Consider the following 19,358-nt stretch of genomic DNA (forward strand, 5'->3'; position numbering starts at 1 on the left):
ATGCTAACCCCGATCGCTGCCAAATTACAACATCCTCACCGTAGCGATTCCCCCGTGAAGCCTACAGCGGAGGGTGCCTACCCTGCGTTTTTCCTTACTATCGCGGGTGCCTATCCCGCTTTGTTGCTGTGTTTGCTTTTCATTGATGGTGGGTGCCCACCCCACTCATGTACTGTCTAGCAGGTGCCCACCCCGATTTGTTTTTGTTTTCACAAGAGCGGGTGCCTACCCTGCATGGATGATTTTATTTTAGAATGCGGGAGCCCACCCCGCATTTGGTAATCTCCTAAAGAGCCGCCACGATCGAGCGTGGCGACCTGGAAGCCAGAAGGCCTTGCCTGACTATGGGCGGGGCTTAGACCACACTCGGCGAGCAGGGAAAGGAAGTCCCGCCCACTGGAGAGTTGTCAGGAACCCGCCTTGCTGAGAGAGGAGCCCCGGCAGGAATCTAGTGAGCAGCTGGTCGGTGGGGCTCCCGTGAAGCTCACGATAGCCCTGCGCAGACCCCAGCAAGCATTAGCAAAGTGGGGGATCCCCGGCGCTGGTCTCGAAGAGAAGAGAGGAGAGCAGAGTCCCCACAGGAGCCGGTGATTGAAGGCTCTATGTGGGTGGTGCCGATCAAGGCACGGTGACATTGCCAATTTGCTTTGCGGATCCGCCATTGCGGGCTGCTCCAATGATGGTGCAATTCTTTCCAAGAGTCCCTGTTGGGGGGGCATGGCAGGGCATATTGTCAATGCCCGCCCCGTGACCACCTTGTTGTTAGGGCCCATGGGGGTCTAGAGTGCCCGTGTGGCATTCTTACAGCTGCCCCGCCTGCAAGGGAGCAGCTGCACCGAGGGTGGTAATTTGCTTCAGAGAGCCCAGTAGAGTCCTTGAAGGCACAGTCGTGCCAGGCCCCCTTTACTTTGTCTCAGCTGCGCCACACCAACGCGGGCAGCTGCAACATTTTGCATATTTGTTCCAAGGGCACATTTCATTCACAAATGCACAGCAATTAACGTCAGGTGCTATGTTTAGGCCAGCAATTCTTTGGGGGCATTTTGAAGGAGACAAGAGTGAGAGACACTCCTACGCCCCAGCGCAATGGCGCACTTTGGATTCTGCTGCATTGGCAGCCACCCTGACTTTGGGACATAGGGCGTTTGAGCCCCTTGAGAAGGCCAGTTGACCAGGGGGACTGTGAGGTTTGTAGGGCGCCAGGCCCTAATGTGATTTATGTGGTGCTAGGAAATGGGATTCATGTACTATGATTTACGCACCCTGTTTCATGCCTCTAACTGTGGTTTATGTATGAGGTTCATTGCATACTGTGGTTTATGCTGAGATTATTCTCTACTGTGAATTATGCCGCTAGTGTGAGTTATGCTTAGGAGGTTATTGTCTAATGCGTTTAGACTTATGAGATGATTGCATAATGTGTTTATGCTGGTGAGGTCGGCGCAGAATGTATTTCACGCCTAAATGTGATACTGTGCATAATTTGGTTTATGTTACAGGATGATGCTGAGTACAGTGTTGGGCAGTGATTACTGGTTGTGTTCTACATTTATGATATGTCCTACATTTACGAAGTTCAATTTGTGATGGTTCTGACAGTGGTCCACATGGCCCTGTCAGGTGTACATAATCCCTTGTAGATATTACCTAGTGCCAGGTGGCACAATGTATATTATGTGATTACTATTTTAATGTGTTATGAGAATACAAAGGCTATTTTTGATATAACCTTGTGTGGAGTTTCTTCTGCGGTGTGCCTTGTATGTTGTAGCTGTGTGCCTGTGGCGCAAACGCTTTACACATTGCCTCCAGGATAGGCCTGATTGCTCGTGCCAAGCTACCAGGGGGTGAACAGGGGTTATCTTTGGTGTGTAACTCCCTTTGCCCTGACTAGAGTGGTGGTCTCTGCCTGGCTTTAGTGCAAGCCTTAGCCAACCAGAGATCTCATTTCTAACAATGGGCCAAGCTATCCAGTTGTTGCATCTACTATGGGACCAGGAAAATAAGGTGTCTGAAAATATTTGCTCCCTCAGGTGTAAACGAAAACACAGCAGTGCATGCCTTGGTTGAGACCTTAATCCTTTGCTTGGCATGTAATACAAGGCTGCAACATGACATCATCGAGTACATCTGTGCCACACTATTCTGCCCACTGTCATTCCTTTTTCCGAAGGGGATGTTTTAATAGAAGAGTTGGATTGTAGAGCAAGCCAGGGAGTGGGACTTGGAAGTAGGATGGTCAGAGCTTTGAGTCCCACCCTGCAGTTCTGAGGTGCCACCTGCAACTTCCAGTGAGGGCAATCTAGTCTCACAGCAGCCAACAAAACAGGTTGATCAAGTGGCTGTACCAATGACTATCCACATGATGTTCTAGTGGTATATGGATGATCCTAAAGAGGTCTATGTGGATCAAAATCCATTGACATATTAGTATGGGAAGATGCATAAATGGCCAGAGCTCAGCAGGCTGGCAATAAAGTATCTGGCATGTCCTGTTGCCAGTGTGTCTGCTGAATGTTTGTTCAGTACAGCTGGTGCGGTTGTTACAGTGAGAAGGACCAGTCTCTCACCTCATAACATGGAGAGATTAAATATGAACAAAATGAGAAAACATTTTATACCACACAATTACACTATTCCCGGAACAGCAGCACAGGAGGAGGAGGGTTATTGGCCAAAATTTAATCAAATGTGTTAGCTGACCAACTTATGGGTGAACCACCTGAGTTTGTGGATGAACTCTACTTCCCAGACTCAGAATGCAAGTGCCCCCATGGAACTTTTATTTTCTTTATCATTGAAGTTAGTAATTTCTTTGCAAAGTAGCTAATGGAACATAATTATTTTTCTGTCAGATTTATGCTGCCACACCTTTTTTATTAGTCACATATATTGCCGGACTGCAGTTGGACCAGTGTGCATTGAAAAAGCCTCCACAATTCCTTCATGACATTGAGCACAATGCCTGCCCCCCTCGCATGCCAATCGCCTATCCCTTTTTGTATCACTTAGCAGTAAAAGATCTTACCCAAAAGATCATTTCTTATCAACAAGACTGTCTGCCAATACCAAAGTCCAATATGTTGGCCGCATCACAGATGATTGAACACCTAATACCTAAACTACCCATGCTTGGATTGGAAGAGGTAACTTCAACTATTGCAATGGTGAGTGACTGATAGCGTGAGTGATGATGATCACTGATGATTCATGTAGTAAGGGAGGATCTTGAACTATAATATGGGAACTTACCTGAGATGATTTATTTGTAATGTTTGGGGCCTGAGTGATGCGCTATCATTTTTTGCCTGAAGGTGATTGCCCTTCACAAACTTACTTAATGAAAATGAATTAACTGTATGGTCCACTTCTATGATCCTTCAGTTTTTTTCATCATCTAGAATGGCTGCCTCAGACAATCGTGTGAGTTACAAGACTACCAAATTCCAATGTGTTGCTAGCATTAAAGGGGAGATAGTGTGCCTACCACAGTTCTTGGAGTAGTACAGGTACCATTGCACCAATAAGTGTTCAGATTATTGAGTGACAGTGTGCGATGATTGATGCACAGGCTGATAGTGAGGGAAGGTGTGTTGAACTGTAATACTGGAACCTTCTTGAGATAATTATTTATTTGTAATGTTTGGGGCTTGAGTGATGAGCGATAATGTTTTTTTCACACTTAGCCTGATTTAACTGCAGGGTGCTCTCCTTTTTTCCGGTTCTTCAGAGCACTGATCATCAGTAAGTTATCAAACTAAAACCCATGCAAAATACTGCAATTCTGTTTCTCTTCTTGTTCTTCAACAGCAATATACTCCATGTCTATCTTGCTTGGGTCATCATGATGATGACTGGTCTGGGATGGAGTAACTTAGAGTCAGGAGGAGGATCATGGAAGAACTCAGGTCGGGAGTAGCGGGACTACCTCATCAACAGCTAGTAGTAAGAAGCTATCGAGTATCAACCTTAGTTGAGAGGTAAACCAAGAGTCTGCGGCCGAGTACTATGTGGAATAGATAGAGGCATATTTGTGAAATACTGCTGTGTGTGTGTGTTGGACTCGTGGCAAAAGTAAAACTGAGTCCCTCTCTTATGTTTTTTGCTCTGCTTCTGAGTGTTCTTGATACAGTTTTTCTTTTACAATTCATAGAATGTTTCCTAGTCTCCTGCATGAATTAAAGGCAAAAGCTAGTTGAGCTCAATAACACTCCTGCTTACCTACCAAACCAGTCCAGACAGGCACCAAAGCATGGAAATTCCCAAGGAGAATGCAGATGCACCACCTAATTTTGCAATGCGGTATCATTTTTATTTTAACAATCATTTTAAGAGAACTGGGTGGGTGGATTCACTCCCAACCTAGAAGACAGAACATTTAGATTTCTAATAACTTAGATCTCGGAGGGAGAAGGGCTGTTTGCAATGCATTTATCTGTACTCTGTCATACTCATTCCTTTGTTTCCTTCTAACAACAGATTAATGGTGAATGATCTGCTGCTCATTGTCCAGATAAATGATGTCCTTGTGTAGTAGTGTTAGTCTTTGTCATATCTTTCCCCAAATCCTCTTTTACATACACTCAGCAAACCCCTAACACTCTTCCCCTGGGCTGTGTAATTTATTAAGGTGTGGCTTAATTTACACCATCAATGGATAATACACTTGGTGGGGCTGAACTGGTAAAGGCAACACCATGCCTGTTGGGTGGTCCGTCTGAACCAGCAGGAGCAGCTATATGGAGAAAAAAGACAAATTATAAATAATGCTCTTTGTAAACAATTGTTTCAAATTACTGGGTGGCATAGTAGCAGTACATTGCTGGTACCACAGGGCCATGGAATTTTTTTGTTGTGATTATGATTATGAGAGTCACAAGGCCAATTTGATGTTTTACCCACACATACCAAACATAAACAAGCACTGACTGTGTGGCCAAAAAGAATCTAGAGGCAGGATAACATCACTGGATTAAAAAAATAGTGATTTGATTAGTTTTTTTCTTCTAAAGGCTTTTCAAGTAACTATAGACAGAGTCAGACACTTTCAGTTGAAAAATAAATTACCTCTCATTAATGAGTATGTTGTGTGTTGTGCTAAAACTATGCAGCCATGCTGATTGCAAGCCAGTGTGTCGGATAGTTTGCTAGTGTCTGCAGCTGTAGTTGACAATTATCTATTATGTGACCTTGCTTTTCGCCGAATGCATTTCCCTTTCTACCCTGTCTCCAAAGAGGCAGATGAATAATAAATAAGATACTTCCTCACACATCTCAAGTATGACATGTGGATATTCATATATTATCCGATCTGCTGTAGGTAGAGGAAATGAATCTGATGGACTGTACTACAGGGAAAGGATTTGGCTAAATACATTTTATCTGGCACATTCGTCACTGTGTATCCGTTACACCAGACTTGACATCAAATCATGCACTTACTCGCATTTTACTCTGTTGCCTTGCCCACCACCACATATTTCCAACAAATTAATTCGCTGGGCAGGAAGCAAGGGAATGAAACTTGATTTACTCTATTGCAGGGGTTAGGGTAGAGGGATTAGACTGGAAGGGTAGAGCTATTTTGATATGTAATAGAGGGGCCACTACACTGATTATCGATTTGCCATCTTTGGCTTATCCAGTCACTGTATAATTCAAAAGGGAAAACTCTGAACATGTGTAGAATAAATCTATTATGGGAAACAAATAAATATATTCTGGAATCACTTCACTTCACATGATTATAAAATTAAATGTGGCACATGCCAAGAAGGTATTTTCCAATTTGGTAGGCTTTTAAGGAAGAACTTAGGAAAAAATAAAGGGGTGAATTACTAAGAGGTGACTCAGGGGGCAAAGGGACACAACACACCTTGTGTGTTCTGTTTGCAATGCATTGAAAACATTGTAAATGCCGCATTAACTAAAGCAGACACACATTATACAGCCAACACCGCAGTCACAAATTGACCCATACTGCACTTCAGTCATAGTTGTTAAAAATGCGATGGGCAGGGAGGAGGGATGATGAATGATGGGTGGGATACATCTGGCTCACTTAACTTATACAAACAATTGATGGACAGAATGCAGAACAATGTCATATATTCCTAAATGCATTGTTTTTTTGCTCACCATGCCATTCCAGTTTGGACCCAGCCATATGCAAATCAGTTTTGATCCTGCACCCAGTGGGAACAGTCCAGCACAAACTGCCAGGCCAGGTCCTCCCGGGACTGGAAAAAAGCATCCTAGGACCAGTTTCAGGGTTTCATCCATCATCAACCAGGATATCTTAATTCCAGTGGCATGGAGAGCACAGGGCCCACGTCTGGGCACACCCGTCCCACTTGGATGAACAAATGCAAAAAGAACAATTGATGGACAGAATGCAGAACAATGTCCCAGGATGCTTATTTCCAGTCCAGGAAGTACCTGGATTGGCAGTTCGGTCTGGACTGTTCCCATGAGTCAAGACTGATTTGCATATGGCTGGGTCTAAACTGGGTTGGCATGGTGAGCAAAAGAATGATGGATTTAACCCAGATCTCTTGACTGGGGGTGAATGTATGATTTATTCAGCATTTCGTTCATCATTTGGTTGCGTGGCACTTTTCACCCTAAGTGTGAGGGGTATGCCGAGACGTGGGTCCTTTGCTCACTGTGCCACTGGATTTAAGCTAGTCTGGCTGATGAAGGATAATACCCAGAAAGCGGTCCCAGGATGCTTGTTTCTGGTCCAGGAAGAACCTGGCTTGGCTGTTCGGTCTGGACTGTTCCCATGAGGCACAGGGTTATGACTGATTTTCATATGGCTGGGTATAAACTGGGGTGGCATGGTGAGCAAAAGAACAATGGATTTAACCCAGATCTCTTGTATGGGCTGAATGTATTATTTATTCAACATTCCGTCCATTATATGTTTGCATAGCAGTTTTCACCCTAAGTGTGATGGGTATGCCCAGACGTGGGTCCCTTTCTCACTGTGCCAGTGGATTCAAGCTAGCCTGGCTGATGAAGGGTAATACCCAGAAACCGGTCTCAGGATGCATGCTTCTGAACCAGGGAGGACCTGGCTTGGCAGTTCGGTCTGGACTGTTCCCATGAGGCACAGGGTCAAGACTGATTTGCATATGGCTGGGTCTATATTGGGGTGGTATGGTGAGCAAAAAACCAATGGATTTAACCTATATCTCTTGACTTGGGATGAATGTATGATTTATTCAGCATTCCATCCATCATTTGTTTGCGTAGCACTTTTCACCCTAAGTGGGATGGGTATGCCGAGACGTGGGTCCCTTGCTCACTGTGCCACTGCATTCATGCTAGCCTGGCTGATGAAGGGTAATACCCAGAAACCAGTCCCAGGATGCTTGTTTCCGGTCCAGGGAGGACCTGGCTTGGCAGTTCGGTCTGGACTGTTCCCATGAGGCACAGCATCAAGACTGATTTGCATATGGCTGGGTCTAAACTGGGGTGGCATAGTGAGCAAAAGAATGATGGATTTAACCCAGATCTCTTGACTCGGGTTGAATGTATGATTTATTCAAAATTCCGTTCATTTATTTGCGTATCACTTAACAAATACAGCGAGTTAAGGGAGTAGAACAAAGAATAAAAATAGCCCACACTTAGAACCACTGCTTTGAATGATAGCCCTACTTAAACCAAGCAAGCAAAGTAGGTGAGCAGCATGCTCCTCATGAGAAGAGCTGCCTTGCTTATTCATCTGAACAATCCAAATATTCATTCATCCTTTCATTCGAACACACTCATAGCCACCATAATTAAGCTTTACTTTCTCTCATCCAGTCTTTCACCAACATTTCCAATCCATTACCCATCCATTCAATAGCCACCCTTTCTTTAAACCATCCTTTCGCCCATCTATCACCCAAATACAACTGCAATAGAGAACTACAATTCAGTTAGCACTGCAGTATCTTCCAAATATCACTATGGGCATTTAATTGGTTTGTTCACAAAGTTAGTCAAGTCAGGGGTGGAATAATGGTCAATGAAAGACATATGGTGTTGGTTGGCAAATGCACAATGGCAGTGGGACCTCCTACTCCTTTTCCAGCCATGCTGCACTGTCATGAGAAACTGATGGTATATGTAACTATAAATGAACGTGACAGCAGCACATTACATGGGGGGGTCCATGATGACCATGGTCACTCTCTTGTGATCTCAACTGTGTTAGAGCACGATCAGGAAAAGGTAAGCCTTCTCAACAAACATGCATGGTAAAAACATTTTTTTATAATACTAGCTTGCTTGGGCCTGCTATCTGAATCTTCACGATAGACAGCACCAACATTCCGATACCCCAAGATTCTACCGTAAGAAGTCCACAACAATCATAAATGGACTTACTGGGATCAGCAGAGCCCTCGGAAGCAGCGCTGGTGGTTGGCCCCGGCTGATTAGCTTCTCCTAGACCCTCAGAAACATCCCTCTTTTTGCCCTTGAGTGCTGATGAAAGAAATCAAGAAGATAAAAAAAAATTAGATTAGTGACATATTCAATCATTGCATTTGTAAAGCGCACTGCATACCCGTAAGGGTCTCAAGGCGCAGGAGGGAGGGGAATGCTGCTACTGCTCGAAAAGCCAGGTCTTGAAAAGTCTTCTGAAGGTCAAGAGGTCTTGGGTCTGCCGTGGGTGGATGGGGAGGGTGTTCCAGGTCTTTGCGGCGAGGTGGGAGAACGATCTGCTGCCGGAGGTTGCTCTTCAAATGCTGGGGACTGTGGCGAGGCCGAGTTCGGCGGAGCATTGCTGGCGGGTGGGGGTGTAGAAGCTGAGTCGTCCGTTAAGGTACGCTGGTCTGGTGTTGTGGAGTGCCTTGTGTGTATGTGTGAGGAGCTTGAATGTGACCCTCTTGCTGACGGGGAGCCAGTGCAGGTCTCTCAGGTGGGGAGTGATGTGGCTGCGGCGAGGGATGTCGAGGATCAGGCGTGCAGAGGCATTATGGATGCATTGAAGCCTTTTTAGGAGTTTTGCCGAGGCTCCTGCCTAGAGTGCGTTTCCGTAGTCGAACCTACTGCTGACGAGTACCTGGGTGACCATTCTTCTCATTTCAGTGTGGATCCACTTGTAGATCTTGCGGAGCATGTGGAGGGTGTTGAAGCAGGAGGAAGAGATGACGTTGACCTGCTTAGTCATGGAGAGGGTTGCGTGCCTGGTCGGTGGGTGTTGGAGCTGTTCCCAGTGCGGTCGGCCACGAGGAGTCGTTACAGGCCGAAGGGATGGATCCGAGGATGAGGACCTCCGTCTTGTCCGAATTCAACTTCAGTCGGCTGTTCCCCATCCATTCGGCGACGGCCTTCATTCTTTCATGGAGGTTGGGTTTGGCGGTGTGGGGGTCCTTGATGAGGGAGAGGATCAGTTGGGTGTCATCGGCGTAGGAGATGATGTTGAGGTCGTGTAGTCGGGGGACGTGGGTGAGCGGTGCCATGTAGATGTTGATCAGCGTTGGGCTGAGGGATGAGCCCTGGGGTACGCCGCAGATGATCTCGGTGGCTTCGGAGGAGAAGGGAGGGAGGCAGACACTCTGTGTTCTGCCGGAGAGGAAGGAGGTTGTATTCTATAGATAGCTTCATCACCGCATGGATGAACAACTATCACATTTGCACAATATATGGCCAACCTTGTACGGGAGTTCAGGGTGTCGTGATGGTGTTCTTATGAAGTGGAATTTGTAAGCAGATGTAGTTTCATGGAAACTAATCCTGCCCTGTCATGCACGCATATGTGTGTCAAATGTCATTGTGTGAAGGAGAAGGCAACTTAGGAAAACAGTAACCCCACTCTATATCAGTATGGGGTGTTCGCTCCGTGGAACATCCATCCTGGTTTGACCGGATTGTGAATACATTTGGGCTCTCCAAGAACCCAGGGGAAACATGCACCATTCTATTACTGTACCTCACACTTTCCAGGCAGATTTTGTTGTTCAATTCAAAGGCAAGCCCCTTTGTTTATACCACGTCCTTTGTGATAGTGGACTGAGCTGCAGTTTCTAGCAGTCCTGTGAAGGCATGTTGCTGTGTCTTCTGAATCTGTATTCTCCTTATGTTGCCTAGGGGTCACCACCAGAGTTCAGCACCTGTGGAACCCTAGAAGTGCATCCCAGAGCAGCTCCATCTCATTGCCTCCACCACTGGAAGGCAGTTTTGCACCGAGGACATGCCATGCAGATAGGTCGTCTCATATATCCTGCGGAAGCTTCCAGGGCCCTGTCATCTCAACGGGACTCAAACTTCATCACTTTCAGCAGTAGCCGCTTCCGTCACAGTAGAGGAGTCCACAACAGCAGGTGAATTAAGAAATTGTCCAGGACAGATGGGAGCTTTAGAAGATGGTAGCAATATTTCTTGGCAGACAAGTTGTGAATTATTTTATGAGTTCATAAGAATTAATTGCAAATGCAAACATTGCAGGTATTGATTTAAAGACACCAGATGAGCTCTATGAACAAAAAAGAACACCTTTCGCTAGTACAAGTTAAAGATAACTTGTGGAAGAAAGGTTATCAACCAAGACAATCATCTATATATTCACATGCTACTGAAGATAAAAGGATCCCCTACATTTGGTGAAGATACAGACTTGTCGATTCTGTCTTTTAGTGTCACAACGAAGATCTTAGACAAAGGTGCTGTGTTTTCAGTCACACAGATGTGCCAAATAGTGTCTCCGGATATACAGGAGTCAAGGAACATTCTAAACCAGATGCTACTTTCATTTCCCAGGTTCTGTAGTAAAAAAGCAATGTGAATAGTTACATATTTTCAGTGCAGAACATTGTTACTGGCCAGTCACAAAACACGTATTCCTTTAAAGGAACACAGGATTCCAAGTACATAAGTGACAGTAAACCCCATGATTGCTTGAATGTGGAATGTAATACAGGTTAACATCACAAACGCTGGAAAAGACACAAATGAAAGATGCCAGAGATAAGTTTTAAATACAAAAGTTGTACAGCTTTTGAATGAAAGTGGATACCAAGATGCGTGTGAACAAATTAGTGACTCCAGCCTATACACTTACTGCCTCAAGCATAGTGGACGTTTGGAAAGTGTCTGTCGGCTTGATTTTCGGCATGATGTGTACTACACATATCAAGATATTGCAGAAAAAAAAATATGAAAGCTGGTCATTTCACAAAGACTGGCTGATTGTAATGGTTGACTGTTGATTCACCAAAAAAGTTTATTAAATCACCTCAAACTCTTTCGTTGGACAAGGAGACAAAAGGGATTATCTCTATGGCACTGCTTTAACTTTTTAAGACATGGCATTCAGAGGAAGAATGTCAAGGAGAACTTGCCCCTTTTACAAATGTATTAAATATTGTGAAAGACATCTACCATCCTGTCTTCCTAACATATATTAAAAAGGCTAAAAGAAGAAATTGGGTGAGAACAGTTTCTAGTAGCCAAACTTGCTAAATAAACCCGCTTGGCTAGTCAGAGTGCAGGTTCAGAAAGTCAGGATCAACTTGGTAACTGCTCATTGAAAGCAAAACTGCTGTTCATGAGGTTGAAAATGCTATTGACCAAGGGACAGTAACAATTGATTTAGATAGTCTTTTTGAACAACATAATGAAGATAAAATGTCAGTATATATCAAACAATTAAATGTCAGCAGCATGTTATTCTTTATCAGACTTTCCAGTGGAAGCTTATGAATGTTAACCATACACCACTGTATCTCAGTAGATGGGCAGGGACAGAAAAAGGCTTTCTGATTCTGGTTATAACAGTCTATGCACATCAAAGGACGCACTATAATCACTTGAATATTGTTATTGCACCAACTGGTCGATCACACTCAATCAAACATTATTTTGTATAGTGCTACAATCACCTATGAGGGTACCCAGTTGCTGGGATGTAGGTCACAGTCAAAAAGCCAGGTCTTGAGTCCTTTCCTGAAGTCCGCCAGCGAGGGTGATGATCGGCAATGGAAGGAGCAGCCTCCACTGTGGCTTTGGTGGATGTGCAGTGTCTGTGCAAGGAGAGGCAACGGAGCTAAGTTTTCTGGATGGTTGGTGGAAGTTCAGGCAGTGGTTGATGTTTGCTGGTCCTAGGTCGAGGAGGGCTTTGTAGGCATGAGCATCTTTTCTGGATGGGGAGTCAGTAAAGGTTCCTAATGTGTGGTGTGATTTGGGTCCGTTTAGGCCGGTTGAGGATGACTCTGGCCGCTGAGTTCTGTGTCCTCATGAGTTCGCTGGTAGTTCCTGCATACAGTGCATTGCCAAAGTCCAACCGGCTGATGACTAGGGCTTGAGTGACGGTTTTCCTTGTTTGGATGAGGAAGCATTTGAAGATTCTTCACAGCATGTGGAGAATGTGGAAGCAGGGAAAGGAGCCAGAGTTTCTCTGTCACTTCACAGCGAGCTTTCAGTCCAGGAAGATGCAATGGTTGTGGGTATGATCTGTTGGTGTCGTAGTGGGTCCGAGTTCTGCCGACCACCAGGTCTCATTCCAAGGAGAAGTATTATTGTCAAAGTCTTGCCAGTGTTTAGTTTAAGTGAGTTGGTCTTCATCCAGTCGGCGACGTTCTTCATGCAGCTGTGGAAGTTGGTTTTCATGGCGGAGGGGTCTGCTGAGAGATGAACCTTGGGGAACATTGCAGATTGTGCTCTTGGGTTCTGAGGCAAAGGGAAGTAGGCAGTTTCTCTGAGTGCATCCCGTGAGGAACAATGAGATCCATCTGAGGGCATCTCCTTGAATCCCATTGAGGTGCAGTCTCTTGATGAGAGTGTGGTTGGATATGGTGCTGAATGCTGCGGAGAGGTCAAGGAGGATCAGCACTGCCGATTTTCCTTTGTAGAGGAGGCTGCAGATGTCATCAGTGGTGGCAATCAGGGCAGTCTAGGTCCTGTGGTTGATGTGGAATCCGGATTGGGAGGTGTCAGCCAGATTGCTTCTTTCAAGGTGTTTCGTGAGCTGCTGGTTGATTGACTTCTCGAGGACTTTGGTATGTAAAGGCTGAAATGAGATAGGGCGGTAGTTCTGGAGTTTGCTGGGGTCGGCGGAGGGTTTCTTGAGGAAAGGTCTGACTTCAGTGTGTTTCCATGGGTCTGGAAAGGTGGCTGTGGTGATGGATGCATTGTGCATGGTGATGAGTTGGTGGCTGATGTTCTTGATTTTGAGGTTGAAGGGATAGTGTGGGCAGGAGTCTGTGGGTACTCCCGAATGGATGGAGTTCATGATGGCTGTGAAGTTCTGTGTGGTGAGCTGTTCCCATGCGGTGATTGGCTCTTCATGGGAGGCTTCCTTAGGACTGAGGAGGATGTGGAAGTCAGTGGATTGGGGTTGAAGTTCTTGTAGAGGGTGGACATGTTGTTGTGGAAATGGTCCGCAAGAAAGTTGCAGAGTTCCTGTGAAGGGGGATCATGTTCTCGGTGGCCATAGGGCAGGAGAACTCTGATGATGCTGAAAAGTTCTTTGGTATGATTGGTGCTTGCTTCATTGTGGTTTGCTAGGGGATCATTTTTTATGTGTTTGGGTCGTTTGTGGTATTTGTTGAAGGCAGACTTGAAGTTGGCTGAGTTTGTGGTGTCTCTGATGGCTCACCATCTTCTCTCTAGTTGTCTGCATTTGCGTTTCATTATCCTGAGGTCTGGCGTGTACCAGCTGCCTAACTTGGTGGATCTGCGGGTCTTGACAAGTTTGATGGGGCTGCCTTGGTCAGCTGCATTGGTGATTCAGGTGGTGAACTTCTGAACTGTTTGTTCCAGGTTGGTTGAGAGGTCGAATTGAGTGGTGTTGAGGATTTCCATCCATTAGGTCTGTGACCCTTTTCTCCAGCTGTGGAATGGGGCTTTAGGAGGTTGGTGGTCATGCCTGGTGATCCTGTAATGGAGAAATGGATGATGGAGTGGTTGGTCCTGGTAAGGTGAGTTCTGTGGCATGGCTGTATTTGATTCTGTTACTGGACATGAAAACCAGGTCCAGACTGTGTCCTGCTCTATGTGTGGGGTCAGTGACCAGATGGGAGAGGCCGATGTTGTCCATGCGTTCCAAGAGGTTGGTGGTATTAGTGTTTGTGGGGTGCCTCTGATGGTCGTTCTGTCATCAGTGTAAAGTTGGAAGTTGAGATGTTCCATGATTGGTGTGGTGTTGTCTTTGGTGATGGTGCAGCGGATTGTTTCTTTGTTGATGATAGTGCTGCCTTTTCTATGTTTGTTGGTGCAATCCCGGTGAGCCATTTGTTAACCTTTGGGCATTGCAGTGGCAATATCAGGAACAGATGAGGGGTTGAACTAGGTTTCATGGATGAAGATCACTTCCGGGGTGAGGGTGGAGATGGTGTCCCAGATTTAGATGGAGTAGTTGCAGAGTGATCAGGCATTGAGCAGGAGGTATCAGAGTGGTTCCAGTGTTGTTGGTGAGGTGGGCTTGATGCAGTTTTCTGTGAGGGCGGAAGGTCCTGAATTGCACGTGAAGAGACAGAGTTGGCTGATGATCTGACATTCTGTTGAGCTCGGGGATGTGAGGCAGCAGTCTTTGTGGCATCTGGGGTCCAGAGCTTGGGGTTCTGCAGAGGAATATATGTGGGTGGCCAGAGAACCAGGGTTCCTTGTTCTGGGCATGGTTCAGGCATCGACAGGTGCAAATGGCTTGTCTTTGGCACAATATCAGCTCACCAGCTGCATGTCTCGACTGCGTGCCAACACTGCAGCCGACATTAGGTAAGTCCTGGGGGTTGGGGTGCTGGGTGACTGGAAGCTGGAGGATGGAGTTGAGTATGAAACCTGTAGGAGACAGCACAAAAGAAGAAATGCACAAAACAAATACACAGGTGAAGGTGGCACAAGAGCAGGACATTCGACAAGTACAAGTATGACAAATATACACAGGCAAATTAACAATACGAGCTAACGAGTACAGGAATGGAGGCTGACTGGCTGACACTGTGCTAGGCAGTTTTGCGGGGGAAGGCCCTGGCAGTGATGTCAGCAAGGGGTGTTGCTGAGACCCCTCCAGAACACATGTGGCAAGTGACTCCTGGGTGACCCCATCTTGAAGAATTCCAGAAGGCTGTGCAGAAAGGTTTAAACAGTGGCGGAGAGGTGATGTGGCTCCTCAGGATAGGCCAGAGATGCATCCATGCTGGCACCTCCCACCCCTACTAGAAAGATCTTGCACAGTGGGGAGAGCTCTCCCTTGGATATGTATTACTGCTGAACACTGGGACTGGAGGCTGGCACCATGGACAATTGGAAGGGGGAACTCCCTGACTGCCATCTGAATTAAGAACTCTACCTCTGATTGACCCAAGGACCAGTGAGGTACTCTCCCAGGACCAGGGAAGCTGGTCCCCTTACACCCCTGAGGACTAGGTGGGGACATGCTAGGTATCTGCGCAGGAAGGAGAGAAGTCCAGAGAAAGAGAAAAGTGAAAGACTGGCACAGAGAGCAAGGGAAGCTCCCTGAAAAGAGTGTTGTCTTGGAGTCAAGGAGGCCTACAAAAATGTTCCAGGTGGCTGGGGCTCACCACCAGGAGCAAAATGACACCATAGGTGTTGAAAGTGGCACAATGGGGCCAGAGTTATGGCATTTTGAAGTTGGATGATCTCTGACCTTTTGCTGAGCAGGGGATGAAGTGTGTAGGGCTCTGCCGCCATAACTCAACTGCCTCCGGTGGGGTCCAGGGCCCATAGGCTGCCCCCAAACACATAAAAATATGGGGAAGCACTGTCACACTTTCCCCGGGAGAGGTGGGACCCATGACCCCATCCCTGGGCCGCACAGAAAGAAGAGGGCAAGAGGCTTTGTCTGCAGGGGGCCAGGACCCCATTCCTGGATCTGAAAGGCCACCTAAAAAAACTAAAACTAATGAAAAGAACGCGGCTCTCTCCGGCGCAGTGGGAGAGCTTCTACTATCATATGCATGTCCCCACCAACATGATGCTTAAGTTCAGGGGGAGCTGCAGGACAGCTTTCCTTCCCCCTCAAAAATAATTACCAGGGTCCTCACCCTACATTTGGTTGTACTCAAGAAGAATAACATCTCCAGGATTCCTTAGAATTTTTAAGCCCTCCCAGGCTGGAGCTTCTGCTCTACAGGTAGGAGTGCTGCACCCTCTAGAGACAAAGATCACAATATTAGGGGACCTAAATCTTCATTTTGAGGACCAGAACCTCCCTAGTGTCAAGAGGATGAAGTTAGATCTTGAGGGTCTACAACTGTCCCAGTTGATATGTCTGCTATACACATTAAGGGCCATATACTCGATCTAGTAATCTCAAATGACCCTAATATCTCAGTTACCCCCTTCAACACCAGTACCCTGGTCAGACCACCACCTCATCCCAGTCAAACTTGGCAACAGTGTAAGTGGAAAGGAAAAGTACCCTCCTTTGGTAGTTAAGAAGGCAAAAAACTGGTCTAAGTTGAACACAGATTCTTGGAGAGATCGCCTAGCCTCACTGGACACCAAGACACATGATAATGAAGAAGAAGCTTACTCCAGCTGGGAAAATTGGATCATACATTCACTGGATAAAATAGCACCTATTACATCTTCTAAACCAAAATCGAGGCCCAAAACGGCAGTATGGTTTAACGCTCAACTATTATCCTTAAAGTAAAACTGCAAAAAAATTGAAAGGAATTGAAGAAAACCTATGATTTACAATTCAATGCCAGGTAGAAGGCGGCATCAGACTATACCAGAACAGCATTAACCTGTTCCATGCTCATGACAAGGTCAGCTCGTCATGCAGTACACTGGAGCTGTGCTTATGACGAGCTGACCTTGTCATGAACAATGGTAAATATCGATTTGCAGCACAGGACGGGAAAAGCCTTAGCAGCCAAGGTGTTAAAGAGGCACAGGCAAAATTCTTTGAGCTAAAGATTAGTCAGGCTCAGAACATCTCAAAGGAACTTGCAGTAGTCAAGGCCTTAACCTCCCTAACAAACTACACCCATAGGGCTGAGGAAAGATGTAATGATCTAGCTACCTACTTCCTTACAAAAGTCATGGATATCTATAGCTCGTTTATGACAGTGAGAGAGACATTTATAAGACAGGAAAGAGTTCAGGCATAGATCTCCTCTACGCCTACTCTCACTAGCTTCCCCTCAGTCCACATAGAGGATGTGAGTTTATTGATGGATAAGGTGAAATCAGGCTTGATATTAGATCCTGCTGCACTGCATTTTCTCAAAAAAGTTACTAAGATCCTGCTCCCAATACTAGCTGAAATTATGAACCTCTCACTTGAGTCGGGCAAAGTTCCAAGTGCAGGGAAACCTGCAATAATTTACCTCTTTTAAAAAAAACGAATCTAGACCCAACCCAACTAGGGAACTATCGCCCATTTCACTGCTGCCATTTGTTGAGAAACTGTTAGAAAAACACGTACATAGAGTGCGGACAGAGTTTCTGGGAACGAACAAATACCACCATCCCACACAGATGGGGTTCTGCGCTCAGCACAGCACAGAATCAGCACTCCTGGCAGTGGTAGAGGAACTTAAAATGAGGCTGGATCAGGGAAGCCCAGCAGCTATACTACTTCTTGAACTTAGCGCATCATTCAACACGGTGGACCACCATACTTTGAGAAATAGACTGCTGGACCTCGGCGTCCAAGATGAAACCCTACAGTGGCATGCATCTTTTCTGGAAGGTAGAACTTTCTAAGTCATCGAATCTAACTTCCTCTCTAAGACAATGCCTCTGACTTGCGGGGTGCCTCAGGCCTCCACGCTGAGTCCCACACTGTTAATGTCTACATGGGACCACTAGTACGGATAGCACAATAGTTTGATGTCTCCATGATATCCTATACTGATGACACTTAGTTGTCGATCTCCCTAGATCCCAGATCCAACAGTGACTCTGATTGCTGAGCACCCTGCATGGAACGGGTGGTGGATTGGATGACTAACAGCTGCCTAAAGCTGAACAGGGATAAAATGGAGCTGATGATCCTCAGCAACAAGGCAGTCCCCAGGCCTCTGATCAACAGGTACAATTGCCTAGGCAGCCTACCCACTCCAAAGGTGACTATAAAAAATCTTGGTTTCTGGCTCGACAAGGATCTAACAATGGCGATCCAACCCCATAAACTAGCAAGCCAAGCACATGTTTTTCACTACTAGGAATTCTCCGCAAAGTCCTGGAGCGTATCCCCATGCAGCTCAGAAAGACAGCAGTAGATTCCCTTGTTACATCATGTATGGACTATGGAAGAGCGCTGCGCCCCAATAGGAGCGCTCTGCACGGAGGGCTGAACACTTGTATATACGCAACACGAAATCCATCGTGCCCTAACAGATCACTACAAACAACTATATAAGGCCGAGGGAATTGGCCCCGGTTGCCTCCTGGAGGAGGTCCTGGACTCCATCCATCTACCCACGGCCTCTGAGGAGCAGAATGAGTCGCTTAATGCGCCTCTTTCATTAGAGGAAATTGGGGAGGCGATCCAGTCGCTGGCTTCTGGGAAAACTCAGGGGCCGAATGGCTTGCCAGCTGAGTACTATAAGGCTTATCTGGAGTCCCTGGCGTCATTATTGCATAGGCTGTACAATGAAGCGGTGGACGAAGGATCGCTGCCCCTTCCATGCTGGAGGCGTTCTTGGTCTCCCGGCCCAAGCCCGACAGAGACCCCACAGCACTAGGCTCATATAGATCCCTGGCAATGCTCAACGTGGACTATAAGATCTTCACAAAAGTACTGGTGGAGCGGTTGGCACCGGTGGTCCCCCACTTAGTCCATGCTGATCAGAATGGGTTTGTCCCTGCAAGGTCCACTTCACTGAACCTCAGGAGGTACTTCAGGGTGGCAGCTGAGGCCTCCCGGGAGTGGCCCAGGGCGGAGTGCCTCATACTAGATCTGGAGAAGGCGTTTGACTGCCTAGAGTGGGGCTACCTGTCGACGGTGCTACTGCGCTATGGGCTGGACATGGGGTTTCTCCATATGGTTGACCTACTATACAAAAATCCCACAGTCCGGGTACGGCTGGGCCCCTACATTTCCGAAGCGGTGGTGGTGGGGCGGGGCACCCGACAGGGGTGCCCCCTGTCCCCGTTGCTGTTCGCACTGGCAAGTGAGCCTTTAGCTGTAGCTATACGGGAGACGCTTGGCGATGGTATACCAATGGGAGACGCAGTCCATCAGGTGTCACTCTACGCGGGCGACCTGCTGGTATTTGTGAGGCATGTGGAGCATATCCCTGAGCACTTGGCCCAGCTGCTGCACGCCTTTGCCAATATCCCGGGGTTCCGAGTAAATGCGGGTAAATCCTGCCTCTACGCCTTCAGTGAAGGGAATGCGGATCCGGGGTACTGCCTCAGGGGTACACGGGGGCAGTGGAAAG

The sequence above is a fragment of the Lissotriton helveticus genome, chromosome 3_1 (genome assembly GCF_964261635.1).
Source record: "Lissotriton helveticus chromosome 3_1, aLisHel1.1, whole genome shotgun sequence".
NCBI lineage: Eukaryota > Metazoa > Chordata > Amphibia > Caudata > Salamandridae > Lissotriton > Lissotriton helveticus.